Genomic DNA, 21,777 nt, shown 5'->3' with positions numbered 1-21,777 from the left:
CCTGCCCGTCCCTGGTAGCCATGATAAATTAACCTGAAGCTTATGCTTACCTGTTCAGGAGGAAATTAGCCAACTCATCATCCTTTTGGGCTCTAAACTGTCTCAATCTTTCAAATACATCTCTAATATTTACCCAGGGTTTGTCACGTCTCTGGTCACGAAACATGCCGTTTTTATTAGGTTTGGTTGAATCTATCGCCATGGATCCCGTTCGTTCGTTTGCTGCTTTCACGCCTGTGCTAACGTTACAGCTGTAGCACGCTTTACGTTTTAACAGTTACATCTGGCCACCCGGCCTGGCTGTCAAAGTGTCCTTGGGCAAGTCACTGAACCCCAAGTTGCCCCCGATGCTGCGCCTTCAGAGTGTAAATGCGTGTTTATCTGATGAGGAGGTGGCACCTTGTATGGCAGCCTCGTCCACAGTGTATGAATGTGTGTGAATGGTTCTTGTACAATGTAAAAGTGCTTTGAGTAGTCGTTGAGACTAGAAAAGCGCTATAAATGAACAGGCCATTTACATTTACATAACTACACACAGGCCAAAACACAAACAGAAATTCTACAACGGAACGAAAATTACAAAAGGAGTAAATACCGGCATTAGCATTGCTGTCAGAAACAATATTCTTTCAACTTGGCATGTTTCCTTAACAAGCTGCTCTGTAGGTGTGAATGAATATATGTATACAGCATGTCAGAGAGTGTCATGTTTAATAGTGGGGCATTTTAATGGTATACAGCCATGCTAGCAGCCCTGCAAGGCTGTAATTGCTAGAGACAAAGACAGGGGCTAACCAAACTGAGTAAGACTCAACAAACACTGAAACTAGCCCTCAAATAGACCCGTTTCAAATGTTATTAAAAAGAAAAATGGTACAAGTATACATTTTTTCCACCTGAAAATCAATGGCCTTACCTTATTTTCTGTGATAAACATGTACAGTATAAACTACAAAAAAATGGAGCACACGTGCTACTATACCCCACACATTTACATCCTTCATATGGTCTTTGGGTCAGTTTGACCCACATAGATAGAGACACACAGAAACATGCCCACAAACACACACACACACACACACACACACACACACACGCATGCACGTTCGCATGCACGCACACACACACATGCACACATACAGTACACACACACAATGTCGCATTTTTATAACGTAAGCAATGAGAAGCTGTTTGCTCTCTCTCTGTCGTGTGTCCACCATAACATTTGATACATCAAACCATTTTCTCGCACTATATGCATCGCACCTGCACATCAAGGGGGTGACAAAATAGAGAAATACCTCTGCATCACAGTACAGATTCTTCCACCCTCAGTATGACCAAAAGATTTAGCGTTCAGAGAGATTTAGACCTCATATTTGAAGAGAGTCAGGCACACAGCGATGTGGAAGAAGAAGATGTCTCTGAATATGTGTATAATTTAGTTGTCAATTCAGAGTATGTGTGTGACAATATGTGCCACAAGGAGCACTACAGGCAGCTGCTGCAAGTTCCAGTTCATGTATTGAGAGTTTGCATTCAAAGTAATGAATGTTAATGAAAACATGGTCCCACTTATTTTTTTCCAAGATCAGAATGATCACATGATTTATAACCTTACGACAAAAACTGAATCACACTTCCATTTTTAATTGTGTTCTAGTAGAGACTGATTGCATTCCCGCAATATACAGTATACTACGCTACCTCAATTGTTTGAAATTGAAACAAAGAAAATATTTGTTAATAGATTAAGAAGTAAAATTTCATTTTAGAATTGTTTTTAAAATCCCAAATAAATGATGGGTCAATCTGACCTGATGGGTAAGAGAGGGTCCCAGAAGTGAAAACAATACAAAGGCTAGGAGTTGTGATCTGTTAACAAGAGGCAGGAACCTGATACACATCTATGCAGATGATTCCCTTTTATCAACTAGTTGGGTCGAGGCAGATGCCCCCCCACGCTGAGCCATGGTTCTGCTCAAGGTTTCTGCATCTGAAAGGAAGTTTTTCCTTGCCTCTGTCACCTAGTGCTTGCTCTTGGTGGGAACTGTTGGATTTCTGTAAATAACATCCCAGAGTACGGTCTAGACCTGCTCTTTTATGAAAAGTGCAAAGAGATAACTGTTGTTGTTATTTAACAATTAAATTATAATCTTAGTGCTTGAAATATTGTAAAAAATATTATAGTGGTTTCTAACTTTTCATGTTAAGTTGCCCGTTCTTCTTCGCTTATCATATAAATTGTCAAACAGTTGTCTAATTGTCAAGATGATACAGTACTTTTCCTAATTGACCCTTTATTCCATTTACGTTTCCTTCACTTATGCATTTATCACATTATTTGCCCATACTACATGACTTGACCTCCTCATTCCTAGCTGTCTGAAGATTGGAGTGTGTGATGATCATCAAGACTAAGAATTACCCTCCAACCTAGTGGGCACCATCTCCTTCCTTTTTAGTGTAAAGTGGTACAAAAGGAGCAATAACATTATATACCCTGTTAGCTAGTAACTAGTGGAACATGCAATCAGTTCTAATACTATTTTTGAAAAGCTTTCATATTGGAGAGGGGAAAGAAAGGGCCAGTTCCAAAGTATCGGATACCTTTAGGTCTTCTGAAGACTTAAGGGGAAAGTTGCCCTTAATAACTGACAATAGACTGAGGGATGTACAACAGAGCTGAGGCTATAATTGGACACAAGGTGACTTATGCTGGGCTACTTTCTCATTCCTCTTCACAGGCGTATTTTCATATCTGGTTCCTCTGGTGAAGTTACAAGACAACACCTCTGAGAGGTCCATCCATAAATGGCTCGAATGAAAGATTAGCACCCACGTTGCTGAAAAAACAATTAAGCAAAGACATCAACCAATCATAAAAAAGTTAAAGCAATTATGGGTTTTAAAAATACTTGGGTGAGCAGTTTTTTTCTAGGGCACTGAGCTGCCATTGTGATGCTGTGAGCATGGGGGTTGGTGTTTCTCAAGTGCTTGCATGCGTGACAAAAAATAACTGTTGAATGTTTATTGCTCCTTAGGCATCCTAAGCACATCAAGGTTGGATCCTAATTGAATCATAAATGCTTGACAGAGTTGTTTTTGTACTAAACAGACAATCAACTGAATGCAGTTACTAATTAGAGTTTAACTTAATCTTTTTCAAATACAAAAGTTATACTAAGGTTCATGAAAGGAAAATGTAAGTCAAAACTCCATTTACCATAGATACAAGACCATAAACCTTCCTAACCTAAACACTTACTTTGTAAAAAACATTACATTACATTTTTCCACAAACCCTCTAAAGTTCCCTAAATGACTGGAGGATTAATCTCTATGCATTAATTGTCCAACACTACCTTTTACTGTATGTGTGGTTAATATCCATCATCATTTCACAGTGTCTACATTTTCCCATTTTATTTGCTGTAATCCCTTGCAGCGGGTCAAGAGAGGACAGAGGAGCAGAGGGAGAGTTGAGGGAGAATAATGCCATTTCAGGATAGGCCTTATTTAATTTACTGCAGGTCGATAAAGGTTCTCCAATTGCCTCTCCCAGATTAATAAGTAACCCACACGTGCTGTCCATCACTGTCCATCTCCCATTAGGCCTCTGAAATGGGGGCCCAAATTGCCTGGCAAGGTTGACTCTGATGGAAAACACACTGTCTCACTCCTTTTCTCTCTCCATCGCCATCAATTTCACTCCCTCCCTTTTTTTTGTTTTGCTATCATGTTCAATTCTTAGGATGCAGAGCAAAACAGCCAACTGTCTTAAAACACATGATCATTCATAAATGGATTACACTTCAAAATGCTGTGTGATAATAACTTGTAGTTTAGATGGCCATTATACTCTCTTTAATTTTTTTTTTTTTGCATGACATAAAATGTCATGTTTGGTATCAAATGTGCTCGGGAGAAATAGTAAATTTATCATGGACTTGCTTCAAAAACCTACATACATGTAGTTACCAGAAACCCTGCTATCTGTACCTGGAAATGTTATGCCTCAGAAATAGTCCAACTTCTGAGCCACAGTAATGCCTGTCACAAAGCAATATCAGCAACACCATTATGATGGAGTGGAACCTCCCCCTTGACAGTAATTGTTACTTTTCTTGGCAGCTTTTGGCAGGTTCAATGACAAGATTTCTTTTTACGGAGACCCCCCACAGAAAAATTGATGTGTTTTATTAGCACGATTCTATGTCCTACTGTGGTACACCTTTTTCAAAACAATATAACCCTCTCTGAAAAGTATTTTTTAGGTCCTCCATAGGTTTTTTTTAGGACATGTACATGAACGCTTGGTAAAAACCTCATCAACTCTAAGTGTGAGGATGAGAATTTTGATCTTGTTTATAAAATTGTATTTACTGAATAGAATGTCAGGATGCCTCTTTTAGTCAGGATACACACAAAGAACCAATGTCACACAATTATAAGACGTTGAGTATTGACTACTCACCAAAATCTTCTTTATTTCACCAGGAAAGATGACTGAGCTTGTGTATCCACATGCAGAAGGTGGCTCTAAACGCTGATAAAAAGCCATCTTTTCCAAAAGGCGTTAATATGAGCTGTCGTAGCTGTTGTTATGGTAATAAAATCGAAACCTATTTTTGGTTGAAGCTGTATATTTCACACTAATATGACAGCATACCAACAAATCCTCAAACCTCAAGGACAAAATAGGTCTCTTGTCTCTCAGATCACCGATACAAAATCAACTCATGCTTTATAAACATTTGCTGATATGGCATCTCTATGAATCGAGTCTGGCTAGGTTAGGTTAAAGCTTCAGTGGGAAACATTTATAAAAAAAATAACTTTTTTTCATATTTGCTTAAACTGCCAATGTATTCTGACCAGCCTGGTCTCACAGAATTCTGTGAAATGATTACAAACTGTTAACACCGCATTACGTAGTGGCGGCCATGGAAAACAGTGCCAATGTGAAGTCAATAACAAGATGACGTAGCATTAAGAGTGACTATGGTAGTGAGTAGTATGAAAGCACAAAAGTCAACGTGAGGAGGTTGGTTGGGGGGGTGGTGGTGGATGGGTCAAACGCAGGACTTTCTCCCTGGAGACTGGGGATCGTGTCCAGCGTGTAATGAATCCTAAAGTCACTTTCAACTTTTCCTAAACCCAACATCCCGTTCTTCCCACCCACAACCTTTTCCTAAACTTAAGGGGTCGTGTTTTTTTCACCGAATTCTTCCGTGAGCCTATCACAGAATTTTTTGCGACTCCGTGAAACTGCCACAGATTTTAGAGTTAAGGGGCCGTGTACATTTCACGGAATTCTGTGAGTTCAGGTTGATCCTGACAGTAGCATGTAACGCAGATAATCTGTGAAATGAAATCTGATGCCTTATGCCATTAGTAGCACCAGGAGGAGGCAGATCAACAGGATTTCCCTCACAGATTTATTTTTCCTTTATAAAAGTTACCAACTGTTAAAGCCTAAAGTTAGGGTAGTAATACAAAAACACAATGTCCCCAAAGACAAAGCACAGGTGTGAATAATAGGATTAAGGATGGATGACTTCCATTTTGTTGCTTCAGTTTCAGGGTCCTGGTATTGTGCATGCTGACTCACTGTCACTCACGCTTTAATAACCACTAACCACCAATACAACCAATAATCACTAACACCTGTGCTTTTCCTGCTATGACAAGTCAAAATGTCAAAAAGAAGTGTATCGTGGCTTTAAGAGGACAATGTCTGCTGTGAATCTGTTACATTCCATTCTGTAACATCTCTGAACAAAGCCATGCTCATCTGTTTCAATTATGAATCATACATTGTAACACTGTTTTCCTTTCTCAGGATTTTTCAGCATTAACCAACCTTAAACCAATCCTCCCTTCCTCCGGTGCTCCTTTTCTTTATCTTACTACTCCCACGTCATCACAGTGAATGGAGTGATTGTTAGAACATGTATATATCCTTGTGTGTCTCATTAGACCTGTAGAACATTGTGAAGTGAACCCTGTTTTTAGTCACATTGTTCTCTGAGCGCTCGTAACAGCTTTCACAGTCAACTCAGAGGTCGAGCCAGTAGATGATAGGATTCAACTCACAAAATAATCAGAAAGGAATTGTTTCACGACATTGTCTGCCGCCAGAGGTTCATGTCTGGTCTTGCACCAACACACACTTTTCTGGTTCAAGCATCCACCCCAACCTCCTCTCCAAAAGGTTCTGCGACAGTATAGCAACACCACACTGCTGCTATTAACACTATTGATGAAATGTTCTTAGGCAGACTTCAGAAAGGGTTAACAAAAGATAAAATATGCATTCATGGTAATGATGATCATGCAACCAAGCATGCAGCCCCTAAATCCATGCAGATGCACAGCTGTCCCATTACAAAAACACACATTCTTGTACAATCCTCCCAGAGCTCAGACAGCTCAAACAACTGAACAGGTATGCAGCAAATCCCCCTTCCATGCCATGCACACAGTAATTATCTCATATAGACACTTGAAAAGTTTCCCTCAACCACTTAGACATGTTACAACTGGTATGAGCATAGCTATGCCTAAAGAAATAAAGCTATATTCTTTATATCTAGATAGTCTGTGTATTGTATTTATCCTATCTACCAAGCTGTGTGGTGGGTGTCTGGTGTCGTAAGGCTGCTGTGCATCTGCACATTAGTGGTGTTAGAGAGCACCCCCCCCCCCACCCATCTGAAACGTTGAGTGTCTGTGATAAAGCACTACGTTATAATTAATTATTCTTTTTTTCCTGTAAAGAAAAAGGGAAGATTTGTAAATATATTTTCTTGAAAACGTCACCTTAAAACATGCCCAATATTAAAGAAATACTCAATGGACCCCCCCCCCCCCCCCCCAGTGCACTTGAAAGGTCCCTTTGGAAGGTTTGAAGCTTTCTCCTTTGTGGAGGATGGCAGCTGCGGTCAGCGTGACTTCACATCACAGCAGTTATGATGGATTCAATTGTGACCCAGAGTCCCAGTAAAAACATGTGCCAAAATCACTCCTGCAACATCAGCCACCTCTCTGCTGCTCACGCTTATGTTCCATGTGTTCTGAACACCCCTTGCTTTGCCGATGAATACACTACTTCAGCTTTAGAATATGAGGATGTAATAGTGTGACATGGAAGTAGTGTATTCCAGCCCAATCTTATTATTTAATCTGTGACGTTATTTAAGCTATTGATTCGTCTACAGGGACACGATTTTCTTGGTGGTGAGCACAAATTTTAAACTAATGTTTGTCAATGGGAAGCATCTTTCGTGATAAGAGCACGATTACGATAGGGAGTAGTATTGAAACACTGCATAAAAAGAGGTTAGTTGGGGTGGTGGATGGGTCAAACTAAACAGACTTTTCATCCCGGAGGCAGTTCCTTTCCGCGTTTTTCTTCTCCTAACCGCATCCGTCCCATTGTTGTCGCCATTTCCTGTGTGTGGTGTTTCATTTCCCCCCCAGAGACAGCGGATAGTGTCCCAGCGGCCATACATTTTGTGGCGACCACCACAAAATAAGCTAGAAAGTCGTGTCCCTGTTTACAAATCAATTAATCAAAATAATGTGACCATTTCAGAAAACTGCTGTGAGACCGGGATGTGTGTTCAGCTGTGTGATGCAAAATTTACAGGTGGTTAATTTGCCTTGTCCATATTGAAACATCCAATTAAAAAGCACTTACGCTAAACATTTTGTAGAAATGTTGGAACATTTGAAATGTAGGTAGGGGATAATGTCTGACTAGGTGCTCATTGAGGACCACGGGGAGCCCAAAACCAGTGGTCTCTGCCATGTGATGTAGAAATGGTTCTAATACATGGACAAATTATAAATCATCATCACATAAGGTTCTTATGCAATGGAAACCTTGTTCACTACTCTAGTAAATAGGACAAACCTTAGATACGTCTTGGCAACAGGAAATATTTCTAATCAGCTCAGCTATGAGCCAGAAAGCGAACGTTATGCAACACTACGTATTGTTGACAACCAATTTTTTTTATTTAATACTATTTATAGCGTCAAATCATAACAAAAAATGTCTCAGCAAGTAGGTACACTGTAATTTAAATGACCTAAAAATTCCCCCCAGGAGCATGCATTTGGTGCGACAGTGACAAGGAAAAACTTCCTATTAACAGGCAGAATCCTCAGACAGAGCCTGGATCTTGGTAGGAGACCAATGGCATTGTTATGTTGGGGCGGGAGAGAGACACGCAGACATACAAAATTAAGACTTATAACAATTATAGCAGTCAGTCAATAAATATAAGTTGACAGCGTTTTTAGCAAGAAGACTAATTAGCTATGCAGCCATGGCATTGACCAAATCACCCAAATCAATCCAGATTTTCATGAACAAATGATATTTCATGTGTGCCATTGGTCGCAGCACTAAGTAGCGAGTTGAATCGCAAACGGGATGTGAGATGATCGCAAAATGTGAAAAAAAATCAGTTCAGAGGGGCAGTGCACTTTAATTCTTACAATGTTGTAAAAAAGATGTTCATTCATTTAGAACGGTGAGCCAACAGTTTTACCAACCGACTTTGTAGGTGTCCTATATATCACATTTGAAAATTTGGCCATCAAGTGGATTGAAATTACAAGGCTACACAATGCTTTGGATCTTGTAGCATATAACCCAGCAGAGACTGATGCTGAGGATGTGAGTGATGATAACAAATAATCTCCCCACGCCAGCTGGGTGAAATCAGTAGTCTCCTCTCGAGTCAAAAGAGATGGGGGCAAAGAGAAGCTAGATAAAAACCACAGAGGTGGTACCTGACGCTTTTTAAGAAAGACGGTAAACAACAACACCGGTTGTTTGTTTAAGAACTTAAAATAGGCTGTGTTTCTGCACAAGTGACCTTGTCGAGCTGTGCGAATAGTGGCTGACTTCTTTCAGTAGCAAAGGCATTGTTGTCCCATCATTAAAAGGTAGAAGGCGAGATTGATAAACGCCTCACTTTTCTGTGGCCGCCAACATGTGACAGTAATATCTAATGGCGTTTTTCCATTAATGGTATCTGCTCGGCTCTGCTCGGCTCGACTAGACTCGACCGCGGTGCCCCGTCCTCCTGCTTCCATGGCAGATTATTACCGCCTCAAGCATGAGGCAAACTGTGGCTGGTCGCCATAGCAGGAAACTGCCGTGACCTAATGTGACACACACACACAAAAGGTTTGTGTTGTTTTTGATTTTCGGCGTGTGGCCGCTGCCGGAAGACAAAATTAATTTCAAAAGAAGCTGAAGGCAGCAAAAAACAAACAAAAAAAACCCTCTTTTTTTAAACATGGCGGGTTTGTTCAGGACACCCTCCCCCCCCACACACACACACACACACCTGTCTGTCGCTTGCAATGATGACGCAGTGACGATTCTCTCCAACCAATCAGCAGTCTGCAGGTTTTCACGTCACCTTTTGGAATCGCCTCAGCTCGCTTGGAACCTTGACTGCGGTAGTACTGTAAAAAGTACCTGGTAGCAGGTACCAGGGAGTTTTTTTGTAATGGAAAACCAAAATAAGGGAGTACAGTCTAGGCGAGTCGAGGACGTACCATGCAGTGGAAAACGTTATCTCGTACCTTTTTTGCAGTTAGATCAATTAAAACATATTTTTTAGCTAGCAGTGTACATAAGTCAGTGAGATTTCTGGAGGATATTGAGGTTCATCTTTTGTTCCTCTTAAAGCACAGACTTTTCTCTTGAATGGGAAAATAATTAGTTTTTGGGAAATTCTTCATCATCATTCAGTAATGCGTGATGTTCAGTGACCTTTATTTAGTTCAAGCCAATGTACGAGAGTCTGATGGACCATGCCATTGTAATAGGGGTCTGTCACTCATCTTACAGTGGCCTCCTTCAGTAAAAAAACAAGCAACCTTAGAAGAAAAATAGGTAAGTCATTTTCTTTTGACTGCTGTTTGCCAAATAAAGTCTGCATATACACAGAGAGGGAGTATACTGCACATGAAACAGGTAATGCTGATGAAGAGTCAACGGAGAAAACCTATACTGAATGTTTGTCTGTCTGACATAGTCTTTCTTCATGTATTATACATTCATCATATAGAACTAAACAATACGCATTTTCAAGTCCATGAAGAGAGCAGCATTCTTTGATAATTGTTAATCAACTGCTTTCTTTAATTGCATTAACAAGCTCTTCACGGTTGGCTTCACAGTCGCAAACAAAAAACAGAATAAATAGACCAAACATGTGAACCCGCACTTCAACTTTTAGTGAAATGGCTCTATTTAAAGTAATTACTATAGCCTAATTTGATCCTATAGTCTGTTACTCTGCACTTGCTTTTTGATCAAAAAAAGTAATTATGCTAAATGATCATCTTAAAATAGCTGATATACTGTCTCTTACATCACATACATTATGAACAGGTAAGTAGGTGGTCTTGAAGAGGATTATTTGTTTCTGCCTTGGTCTTGACTGTCTCTCATTTGGACTCTCGACTTGGACTAGAACCTCTTTGGACTTGTATCAGTTGTGACAAGTCCTGGTCTTGGACTCGACAAAGGTGGACTTGACTACAGCCGTGGTCTTTTTCCAACATGTGTGATCCCTTACAGTGGTTGTGTCTGCCTGCAAGACCTCCCTTTGCTAGTAACCGGACATTCATACCGCCATCGACTGAACGTTTAAAGTTACCGGAAGTCATTTATTTTCAATGGAAGCTTCTCTCAGCTGCAAGGAGGCAAATCTGTCAGCGTTGCCTTTTGGGCGTTTTGACCATGTTGAGCGTCAATCAGAAAGTTGAAATTTTTAAACTGAATGCTAATTAGCTATGACGCGGTTCAGCGGCAAGCAGCGGCTAACGCCAGCAGCCAATCGGAATGTAGGCGTCCTTCGCACTGGCTGACCCCGGAGAAACATACGATGTAAACTTTTGTTCCTACCAAAACATTCACTCTGAGGACAAGCTCATAATCGCCGTTGCTGGGTTGCCTATCGTTTATAATATAATATGTCCATGTACATAGGGACCAGTTAACGTTAGCTAACCGTCACATCGTCTCTAACGGTCCGCTCACAGGGAAGTCCTACACGGGTCACTAGGTCAGTCCGGCGGCTGCTCGCTCTGCCTGCACGCTGCTACGGCTCAGCGGCTAACGAGCGAGCTAACAGACCCTGCTGCGACCAATTAACAATACATCTTCTGTCATTATCTATGCAATTTATAAAGGTTTCTAGTGTCAGTTTATTGGCCGTGGCTGTGTGTGCTTCTCCCGGTCAAACAGAGAACGCCGCCACGTCAGAGCGGCCACAGCGTCAAAAAGCTTCCCCAAGCTTTTTTGCAGCTCAAGTCGGTGGCGGTGTGTACGTACGGTAAGAGGTGGCTCCTTTTTTGATAGAAGGTGTAATTGCACCGGTTGTTTAAGCCTACTTGTAGAGGCTGTAATAAGGGCTTGCTCATTGCATTTCACAAATCATTTTTGCATTTATGAACTACTAAATCCTCATTTTTTCCCTTAGTTGAGAGATTTCAACATTACTTTACAGCCAGATCACTCTGCACTCTTATATCCTTTCTGAGCCCCTGCAGATAATCAACCCAATGTATTCTAAGCCTGTAATTTGACTGAATAACACAGGAGTCCAGTATTTGTGGTGATGAGAGTTTAAGTTAGTGGAGCTGCGTGACATTCAGAGGCTTTCCTCATTCTCTGTAAAATGCTAAAAATAAAAAGGCTATTATGAACAAAACATCATTTGATGAATTAAACGTGAATTACTAACAAAGTATTTTTATTTTTTTTTTACAGCCGAAGCAGACAGACAATGGAACAAGTACATTTACTTTCATCCACTGTGAAAGTAATTTAAACTTAAATGTAAATGGATTGTTCTCACATAGCACTTTTCTCGTCTCAATGACTACTCAACGCGCTTTAACAAAGGACATTCAAGGAAATTCTGCATTGAGGTGGGCTGTCTGCCCATGTTTGATCAATTGAACCATGGGCGTTACAACCTTTACCTGTCAAAACCCCTTGGGATCTTTTAGTATAAAGTATGGTCAACAGTCCAGTTTTGCAAATGTGAGCATGCTATGTGTAATAATAAAATAATCTTGCATTACACATCAACAAATGAGTTATCATGCTAAATAGGTATATTGCATGTTTTATATTCATTTTTTTACTCCCCCAGGGTTTGATTAAATAATGGAAGATGACATTTTGCAATTGGACAAGTTGTTTCTCAGATGTTACCCAGAATGTAAGGGAAGGTTGTTGTTTTGTTTTACTGTGTACCCTTTGTAGCTGAACTGTGAGTATTATGCAATTAAAAGATAAGCTATGAATTGCAAATTAAGTAAGAATCACCTCTTGCTTGTAAAGAATTAGGCAAGTATTTTTCTATTGCTATCATTCCTTTTCCTTACTGTAAACGAATCCTAGGGGAAAAGACCATAACCAGGCACACATTAGTCCACCTCTCAAAACCATCTGACTTCTCTACCCTGTTTGTGGCACTCAGCCCAAAGTTCATTGGTTCCTAAGACATACATATTTACTAATGGGTCATAAATAGTTGACTGCATCCTTAAAAAAGGGGTTGGAAAGTAGAGGGGGCCAGGCCCCTTTTCTGCTTTCTAAACCCCATACTTCTGGCACCCTTGTTTGGACCCACCCATCTTCAAACTTGGCTTTCATTTTGATCTCAATTAAAAATCGTCAAACCTTCGTGGCTGCTTCTTCCAACTGGGACACAGACAGTCATACACACCTAGCAAAGTACTCGCATCCTCTCCCAACCCATGTTGCCTCTTCTGCGGTAGTTCCCGCCACAGTTCACCATGGCAGTGACACACACACACATGCACGCAAAGTGAAAACAATACCATGTTGCTGTTGCAGCTGGTAAAATACTTTCTTGATAGGTAGACATGGGTAAAATAAAATCCAGAAAAAAATCCAGTATAACAAAATCCTTCATGTGAAATGAAAAGATAGATCATACACTTATAGAAAGGAGACTGCCAGGTTCGTCACTAGGATTGAAAGCCAGGGGGTGATTGCCCCCAGGGGATTTGTAAGTTGCATTTGCAAAATCTTATGCACTCACATCTTTTGTTACTGTATCAGAGCTCCGATTATGTCAACAAACAGACAACAAACCAAGATGTTAACAAGTAAAATGTGACAGACATATCCTCTTCTTCCATTTCTACTCTGTTCAACAAAAGTTACTGTAATGTTAGCTTTTAGACAAATCAAAGCTGCATGGGGGCTCTTGATAAGTTCTTCTGTAAGCAATGACATAATAAATGCTATCTGTCTGCTCATGTCAATCTATGATAAAGTAATAACATACTATATTTAAAGAAAGAAAAATAAACAGGCATCACTGCATACTTTATCATGTTAGCTATTGCTATGGATACTATTAAAGTGGCTACTGTGTAAATACAATACCTGATGGCGGAAGGAATAAAAGATTTGGAGTAATGATTAGTTTATATATGTACTGTATGTAGAATTGCTTTAATTTTTTTTTTCACGTTTATCTGTTGGCATGTGCTCATCTTTAGCTTACATGCAGGTAACATCTACATATTTATTTAATTTATCATAGGCAATGAATGCAGAAATGTAAATTGGTTAGAATATAGCTAGCCAGTCCTGACCTCAATCCCACTGGCTCCCTCAGATTCAACTACCCTCCCAATCTCCTGCTTCTCTATCTCATTAAAATAAAGGATACAGAACAGTGCCATAGCATTAAAAGGGACCCTGTGGCATTTAAGTTTCAGTGACAACAACATTCTATGGGGATTGATATTGATTTAGAATAGGCCTACTAGAGATAAGCTATATTATCAGCAAAGAATAAAGAGTTGTGATTAGCATGTTAAGTTAACCATTTCTTGTATTTTGCTTGTTCCCTTTAGCTAGACTATAGTTTTCCATAGCAATCCAAAATATCCCCTTTCCTTTAGCTCAAGAAAACGTGGTTAAAAGGTAAGCAGGTAATTAAAAACAACTTAAAATGTTACTCTTGTATCTCTCTTATTGTATGACATGTAATCAATCTTCCTTTCACCATAGGCGTGTGCATCGGCGTGTGGGCAGGAGGTTGCATAGCGGGTTCAGACCAAAGAGCAGCAACGAGACGAGATGAATCCTCCAGTTACTTGCAATGCTCCGGTCTACAACGCCCTGAAAGCTGCCAGTTCACACCAATGCACCGAGACTCTTTGTACTTCTGTCTGACTGCCATTTTTTTTGTAGCTGAATATCTATCATTTGTTGGGTCTATATGAATGAGGATACATTTATTGATAAATTAAATTGTTATTGTTGTTCCTAGTATTATTTAGGGGTGCTTAGCAACATTTTGGAGTAACTTCAGCCCCCCTAAAATAGGCCAAACGACGTCCCTTAAGACTGCCACGCACGTTAGACGTGATGCGAATTAAAGTAACATAAGCTCTGTCTCACAGTACACTCACAAAGCATTTGTTAAAAGTGGTCTCAAAAGGTCACCGCCTTGTCACAGAGTTTGGGAAAGGAATCGTCTCCATGTCGGTCTGTAAGGCAACAATTTGTTACCAGCAGCTTAAGCAACCAAACCTCATCTCTGTCCAGTAATCCTAAGGTCAGTCATGCGTGTCCTCTCACAGTTTGATCTCCTCTGGCAAATTAGCTGACACCACTACCTTGGATACAACACTCCCCCCCCCCCCCCCCCCCCCCCCCCCCCCCCAGCACCACCCCCATGTTACATCCGGTAGATATCGAACACTTAATAAAACACACGCTCTTGGGCTCAAATGTCACCGTTCTAAGCAGGGCTCTGTCAATACCTCCCTGACCTTTCTCTGTGTTTAACTTTGCACGATATCAGGCTTGGTGCTGCAGCAGAATGGAAGGCATACAGAGGAGGCGTGCTGTGCAGGAGACGTGAAGCAGTGAAAGCTAGCGTGGCCTCGGGGGGGATAACATATAAGAGCGGAAATAGCAAGCCACTCTCAGCCTCGGATAGTCCAATTAGAGGGCAGTCAATTATCAAATCAGAGTATGTTACAGTCATCAATGTAGAACAGATGTTTTACCTGTCAATGTGTTTGACCCATCAATGCAATATCTCCTCTCTATTTTACAACTAGTGCCCTCAATGCATGGTCGTTAGTGGCACTTCAGAGCAAATTAAATTGCAAACTAAATTCCCTTTTCTTTTAATTTTTAAGTCTAAGCAGAAAATCCATTTCCAGAGAATCCAATTATCTGAAATGAAAAATGATTGACCGCTTCCACCTATTTCCATGCTGCAGAAATGAAATACAAAATGCAATAGGCTGAAATGAGTAAAAGCTTTATCTTTCCCTCTTTGAGAGTTGAACTAGGTCTCACTCCGCTTCTTTTTTCTGTCTCTGTTTTTATCACGGTTGGCTTGGCAACAGGCTCCTGTCAGTCAGAATAACTTTATTCTTGCACAAAAAAGAATGCACATGAAACTTGTCCAGGTGGCACAGGTCACACTGACAGCTAGTCTAAGAACATCCTGACACCCTCAGGAGGAGGACGTTTGGGTTGTTTCAAGTCATATTATCAATTTGTTTTTGAGCGGTTGTGTGCTTTGTCTTGAGCATGGCGTTTTGCACAGCTGTGTTAATTTAATAAAGTCTGAGAATAAAACTACCTTGGGGGTCAAATACTTATCTCATCATTGCTTTGTTTGTCTCGGCGTGCTAACATTTGAATGTTGCCTGACGCCTCTGTTAAGGGAATCGTCTGTTAACAGAGCCATGGATTTTGAGAATGGTAAATGTTATTAGGTTGTATATCTTCAGAAGTTAGAGAAAGGGATATTAACATGGCATAACTTTTACTTTGACCACAGCAAATACTGTAGAAAGGGGGCCATGTAAGCTTCTTATTCTGTTAAATGTCTTGTGACCATGGTTAATTTCTATGAGAGTTGCTCAGTGGCGCATAAAGCCATCATGGAGCCACCAGTTACCCAGATGATCGGCACGGCGGCCGCACTGTGTGCCCATAGAGCAGGTCACTAGAGCCCCCCTCGAGGTGGCTACTTCCTTTTCAGCTCTCCACTAAATTGAATGGAAATTAAAAGATTTAATGATGCAGCTCTAGACTTTCCAAATGTTATCGGACAGAATGGATCAAATTCTGATAGTGAAACAATTCCTTTTGCGGGGTTGTAACGCTAAAAAAATACATGATCCACTGTCTCTTTTTCCATGGAAGGGTAGAAGTATTTTTGGGCCAGAGAGCATTACATGATAGGCCCAAATGTAATGTGCAGATTGTTAATCTGAGGGCACAGTCGGGAAAGGATTAAGACATGGCTCTTTATTTTCTTTGTGCTCCGTGTTGTTCTTCGTTAACACTTCTTTAACAGTTTTTTTAACAAGTTTTTCTAAGTTCAGCATGGCTTACAGACTGTTCCTCCTTTCACATGAAATAATTTCCCATTTTTTAACAGATGCACCTGCACTGGCTTTGAAAACCCTACAGGGCCAATTCCCAGAGTTCTATTTGTACCATATGCTGCTAAATGCCACTTCACTAATGTGACCTTTGTTAATAACACTGCTGTCAGTTATGATAACTTACTGAAAGAGTTGTTCAGTCAAGTCAAAGAAAGTTTGGTAACACTTTACTTGAAGTTTTTTAAGAGTGACATGACACTGTTATGAACACGTAACACTGTCATGACACAGTCATGACACATGAACCCTAACCATAACTTGTCATGACATAACCAAATTACACTTACTTAAAGAAGTGTTATGTCATAAACATTTAGGACTTGTTCATACAGTTTTATGACACATTCATGACAGTTTCATGTCACTCTTATGTACAGTAGATACCTTCATGTCAAGTGTAACCAAAAAGTTTTGCTACTTTGATACTCTGGCTTTATCTGCATTTAGGTTCAATCTCCTTTTCCAGCATTAGTGAACTGTGACCAACTAATCATAAAGCATTTTGAATGCTACCCTTATAGTCAATGATTAACAGGATAGTAAACAAGTGTTTCTACCAAAACACTTAAGCTAGATCCTTATAAGCCTACTGTAGTTTAGCCAATTGAGTCCAAGCTGCTCCAAGTTCAAGTTTATTGTCATATCCACCTTAGTACAGAGTGCCACAGCATTGAAATAGTAATTTGCATTTTGCACTCGCTCAGCATTTAACCAGTCATAGCATTTAAAACATCTAGAATATCCAAGCACAGTAGACATAGTGACTAAGTTCAGACCACAGCCCTCCTTCATGCTGTGCCATCATTCAATAACATTATTACGGGGGGGTAAAAACTATCCCACTGCTCCGACTCAGGCTCCCTTTCCAAACGCTTTGATTGGAAGTAGTAATTGAAATAACAAGATGACGTGTTTCCAAAGGTTCATCATGTTTTAAGAGAACAAAAACTATTGTCCTCACCTACTCCTCTGTCTCTGTCTTTCTTGGTGGTGTCATTAAGATAGTGGAGATTATTGCAGTGTGGGATTAATGGACACCCTCCACTGTAGAACAAAGCTGGTCCAGGCACACAGGATCCTCGATAATGAAGAAGCAGCATGAGTTATGGCTTCATGTGGGGCCAGGCAGATACATTTGGAGTGCAGGATTGGTCACTGCTGACTTATCACCCCTGTGGAGATGACTGAATTCTCCAGATTATGTGACATCTTTCAGCCCAGGGCATAAACTGTGATCATAATTTTATTTTAACAGGAATAGCTTAATGTTTTGGAAAACATGCTTTGCTTCCTTGTGAGCATTAGATGAGAGGATTGATATAACTTTCATGTTTGTACAGTAAATATCTAGCTAGTGCCAGTAGCTGATTAGCTCAGTTAACACAAAGACTAGAAACAGCAGGAAACCGCTACCCTGGCTCTGTCCAAAGAATGATAAATCCCCCCCCCATGTTACTCATTTAATCCATATGACTCAAGTGTGACCTGGTAAATTGCGGTCGTACACACACAAAAAAATCCCTGTAAAACCAGAGCCAGAATTGTTTTTTGCACACCTGTTTTTGTACGAATGAAGCCAATTAGATAATAACAGACAACTATAGTTTACAATGGAAGTTAGGTTTGCTCTAGCGAATGTAAAAGAAAAAGAAAAAGAATGAAAGAAATCCTCTTATCAACATCTCGTAAGCTCACTAATTAACACTATGTGAAGACTGAACCTGCAAGCTGTTTCCCTCTGCTCCCAGTATTTATGCTAAGCTAAGCAAACATCTTCTCATCTCTCTGCAAAAAAAGTGCACATGCAATTTTCTCAAAATAAACTATAACCATGTACTAAGGTGATTATTATTCGATTATATCTTTGCTTTAAAAAAAATGGTATATGATATTTCATGTAGTTCATTTAGATTTTTATTTCATTTTTTTTGCCTTGACAGAGTACAAAAAATTAATATGGGGAGGTGAAAAGGGTCCCTGGCAATAAAGCAGGGACACGGTGGCCATATGCAATCCCAGACTGTTTTATTCTTGTTTTTATGCCTTTGCCCTTCAGCACTCTGTGTTCTCTGGGGGCTTTCATACGTGTGAGATTTGTGTGGCCCTATGATGGACTGATGACCTGTTCACACTGACTCCATGCCTTCCTCCCAATGCATGCTGGTAAAAGGAATAAAGTGTGAAGAGAAAAGGTTTTCTTTTGCTGTAACTGTCACAAGATATAAAGCACTGTCATTGGGTGACTGTGGTCAATAATATAGCCCAAGGCTAAACCTAGAAAATGGTCTGACAACTACTCCGGTGTTTCTCAACTGGATTACATTTTAACATTCTCAAACAAGGTTTTAATGGCTGATTCCTGAGTGATTTTGGATTACGGATTATTAGGATTACTGCATGTACTTTAGTGACACAACCAACCCTCTTTGATAATTTGGATGTCTCAAAAGTGATTCATAAAATCATATAAATCAAAGGATGGGGGAGTTCAGTACCAAAGGAACTAATTTACCTAACTCTTTACTTGTAATAGCTGTTGAGCAAGATACCTTTGTTTGTCTGACAGTTTGGGTGGGTGCTAAATGTTGTATTTAACACCCCCACAGGAGAGTTTTGATAGGCTTTCACTAGACTGGAGACATATCTCACATTCACACATTAACTTTTACACTAACATGATTCAACTGTGTCAATCACTCTCACTGTCATTTCATAAATAACCTGACATTGCAGTCCTACATGTTTAGCCTGACATAATGCAGTTACCGCTGAGTTCTATTAATTCAATTGAAGAAAACTGGTCGGTGTAATTCTACTGAACTGACGAAAACTGATATGTATTCCCCTCAGGTAAGCCCACCAGGAAGTCCCTTTAGCAGTAGAGGGCAACGCCATGTCACATAATATGACACAAATGAATTAATGAACTGCTTAATTAGACGCCATATACTGCTCACATTCCCAGGGGTGTATTCACGGTCTGGTACTCGTGAGACACCTGACAGACTGTGTCTTGCTATAACAAGCCCAGAAGAGATGGAGCGTGACTGGCTGTGACACTGTAATGTGGTGTTATGCCAAAGGTCGTGCCCTCTCTGTCCTTGCCTGTATCGCACGTGTAGACCAAAGGAGCCTCTTCCTGTAACATGTGGCTCGGGCCATTGGTTTTATTTGAGCAACCCCATGTTATTTTGTCCTGTAGTTTGCCCTTGTTTCGATCAAACAGGCATTCTCAGTACTGGTGTTTATTGCCCATAATTTTGTTTGAGGAAATTGTACATGTGGTTTGTCCCATTTGTTTGAGATGTACTTTGGATTAATTTGGAGCGCCAGGTGTTGTTTTTTCCTAATACACTGCACTGGGATCGTGACCTCTCTAAAATAAAAAGTGCCCTGTCACTATAACCTCCCTGTGCCCAATCGTCCCTTAAAATCAAGAGCAGAATAAATGCTGTTAGCCAGCTTCTCATTCTTAGGCTTTTAGAAGCTTGTTTGGTAAGTTAGCTAAACTAAATTGCAACAGTTGGTATCTGGTAAATGTGCATCACAATTGTCAGTCCGTACGCTCTGCCAAAGGTATTATTAGGCAGTGAAAGGCCACAATGTATGGTTTTTACATTTAAAATGTCGGGCAGGATTGCATGTTTTTGCTTTTCACAAGTTTTTGCTTTGTTCCTATGTTTTGCTTTTGTCCTGCGTTCCCAGGGCATGTGTGTCTCTTGATGTGAACTAATATTGTAAGTGTTTGGTGAGCACTGTTTTTGCAGTTCAAATAGAACAAGAATGAAGGAAGATGGATGTTTGAAATGCCGCAAACTCTGTTCAGCCACTGTGGTTATGTGTCAAGAAACATGTTTTGCCCGCAAATTGAAGGGCGTATTGAAGAGTTTAACATCAGTAGGCTATAAGCTGTTGGAGATTTCCACATACTGACCCAAGAAAACAGTTTGAAAGGTTTCCTTAATATGTAGCTGAACATGGGAGAAGTTAGCCTTCAGGGTTTTCTGCCAGAAAGGGTCTTTATTAACTCAAACCTTGATCTGCTGTAACCAGATTTCTGACAGAAAGCCATGAAGGCTAACTTCTGCCATGTTCTGCCATCACACACGCTTGAAGCAGAGAAATCAACACATGATCTACCTTAATTAATCACAGATTCATTGCACCACCCAGCGAGCACGCCGAGTGACCCAAATCAAACACACCCACAATATTGCGTTACTGAGTTAAACGCTGGGTCTGGGTAAAGGCTAAAATACTCACGATGGATTCGATGCAAACTTTTACCAGTGCTTTGGGACCGAGAGGCTGAGTGGACTGGTCATATTGGAATAGAGAGTAGATACCGACCAATATTTATCGGTGGGCCAATATCAGGCAAATCCCGAACTATCTGTATTGGCATTTTTTTTTTTTTATATTCATTCATCAGAATCATTTATAATGACAAATGATTCTGATAAAAGGAATATTTAACATCAATAGTTATTTAAATTTAAATTGTATTCATCAGAACCTTAATATATTTTGACGTTTGTGATAATAAAACAAATTATTATCATACTATTTTAGTCATGAAATAACTACAAATAACTACTGTTATGTAAATCTCTATGTTTTGTTACGCGTTTCTGGATATTTTTCAAAAAATATATATCAGCCGATATATCTGAACATCGGATTTTTAAATAACCAAATATTAGTATCAGTATCAGCCTTAAAAATCCTTCCTGGTCGGGCTCTAATAGAGAGGCTGAATGGACTGGGTATAGTGGGACAGAGAGGCTAAGTGGACCGTTTCTTGTGGGACAGAGAGGCTGAGCAGAGAATATCATCACACTGCCGTGACAAAGCGTCGGTATTTGACAGTTGGGGAACAATCTGTGAAAGCCACATGCGGACAGTCCCAGGCCACTATTTTTTTCTGAATATAATTACAGTCCCTTTAAACATTCCAATTTCTTAGGTGTAATAAAATATTAAATGTTTACAATACAAAGTATTGTATTATTTTTACATAGAAATATTTAAATACATAGTATATAAAGTCCCTCTAAGTCTCTCTTTTTAGCATGCATTCAAAAACCCTGTTGAAACAGCTTCTATAAATAATCCAAGAGGGACTGACCTGTCAGTTCCTGGCTTAAGATGTGCTATGGATAGGGAGCAGCTGTGGATACCCAGGTGTTTTACATTGATGAATTTCCAATATTCACCAAACTGCCCCCCAATTGGACCTCTAAGTGGTTATCTTCATGGGATGAGACAAAA

The 21,777-nt window shown here is 40.0% G+C and overlaps 1 long non-coding RNA gene across 1 annotated transcript; it reads left to right on the top strand.

Annotated features, from left to right (window-relative positions):
- Positions 1-451: 451 nt before the first annotated feature.
- Positions 452-17,338, top strand: LOC116687534 (uncharacterized). Its single transcript, XR_004331584.1, has 3 exons — positions 452-462; positions 13,757-13,760; positions 17,222-17,338. It is a non-coding gene; the product is annotated as an uncharacterized LOC116687534 (long non-coding RNA).
- The last annotated feature ends 4,439 nt before the right edge of the window (positions 17,339-21,777 follow it).

Source organism: Etheostoma spectabile, chromosome 4 (assembly GCF_008692095.1).
Source record: "Etheostoma spectabile isolate EspeVRDwgs_2016 chromosome 4, UIUC_Espe_1.0, whole genome shotgun sequence".
NCBI classification, from domain to species: Eukaryota; Metazoa; Chordata; class Actinopteri; order Perciformes; family Percidae; genus Etheostoma; species Etheostoma spectabile.
Note: the sequence above shows the minus strand (reverse complement) of the source record. Positions and strands in the feature narration are given on the sequence as shown.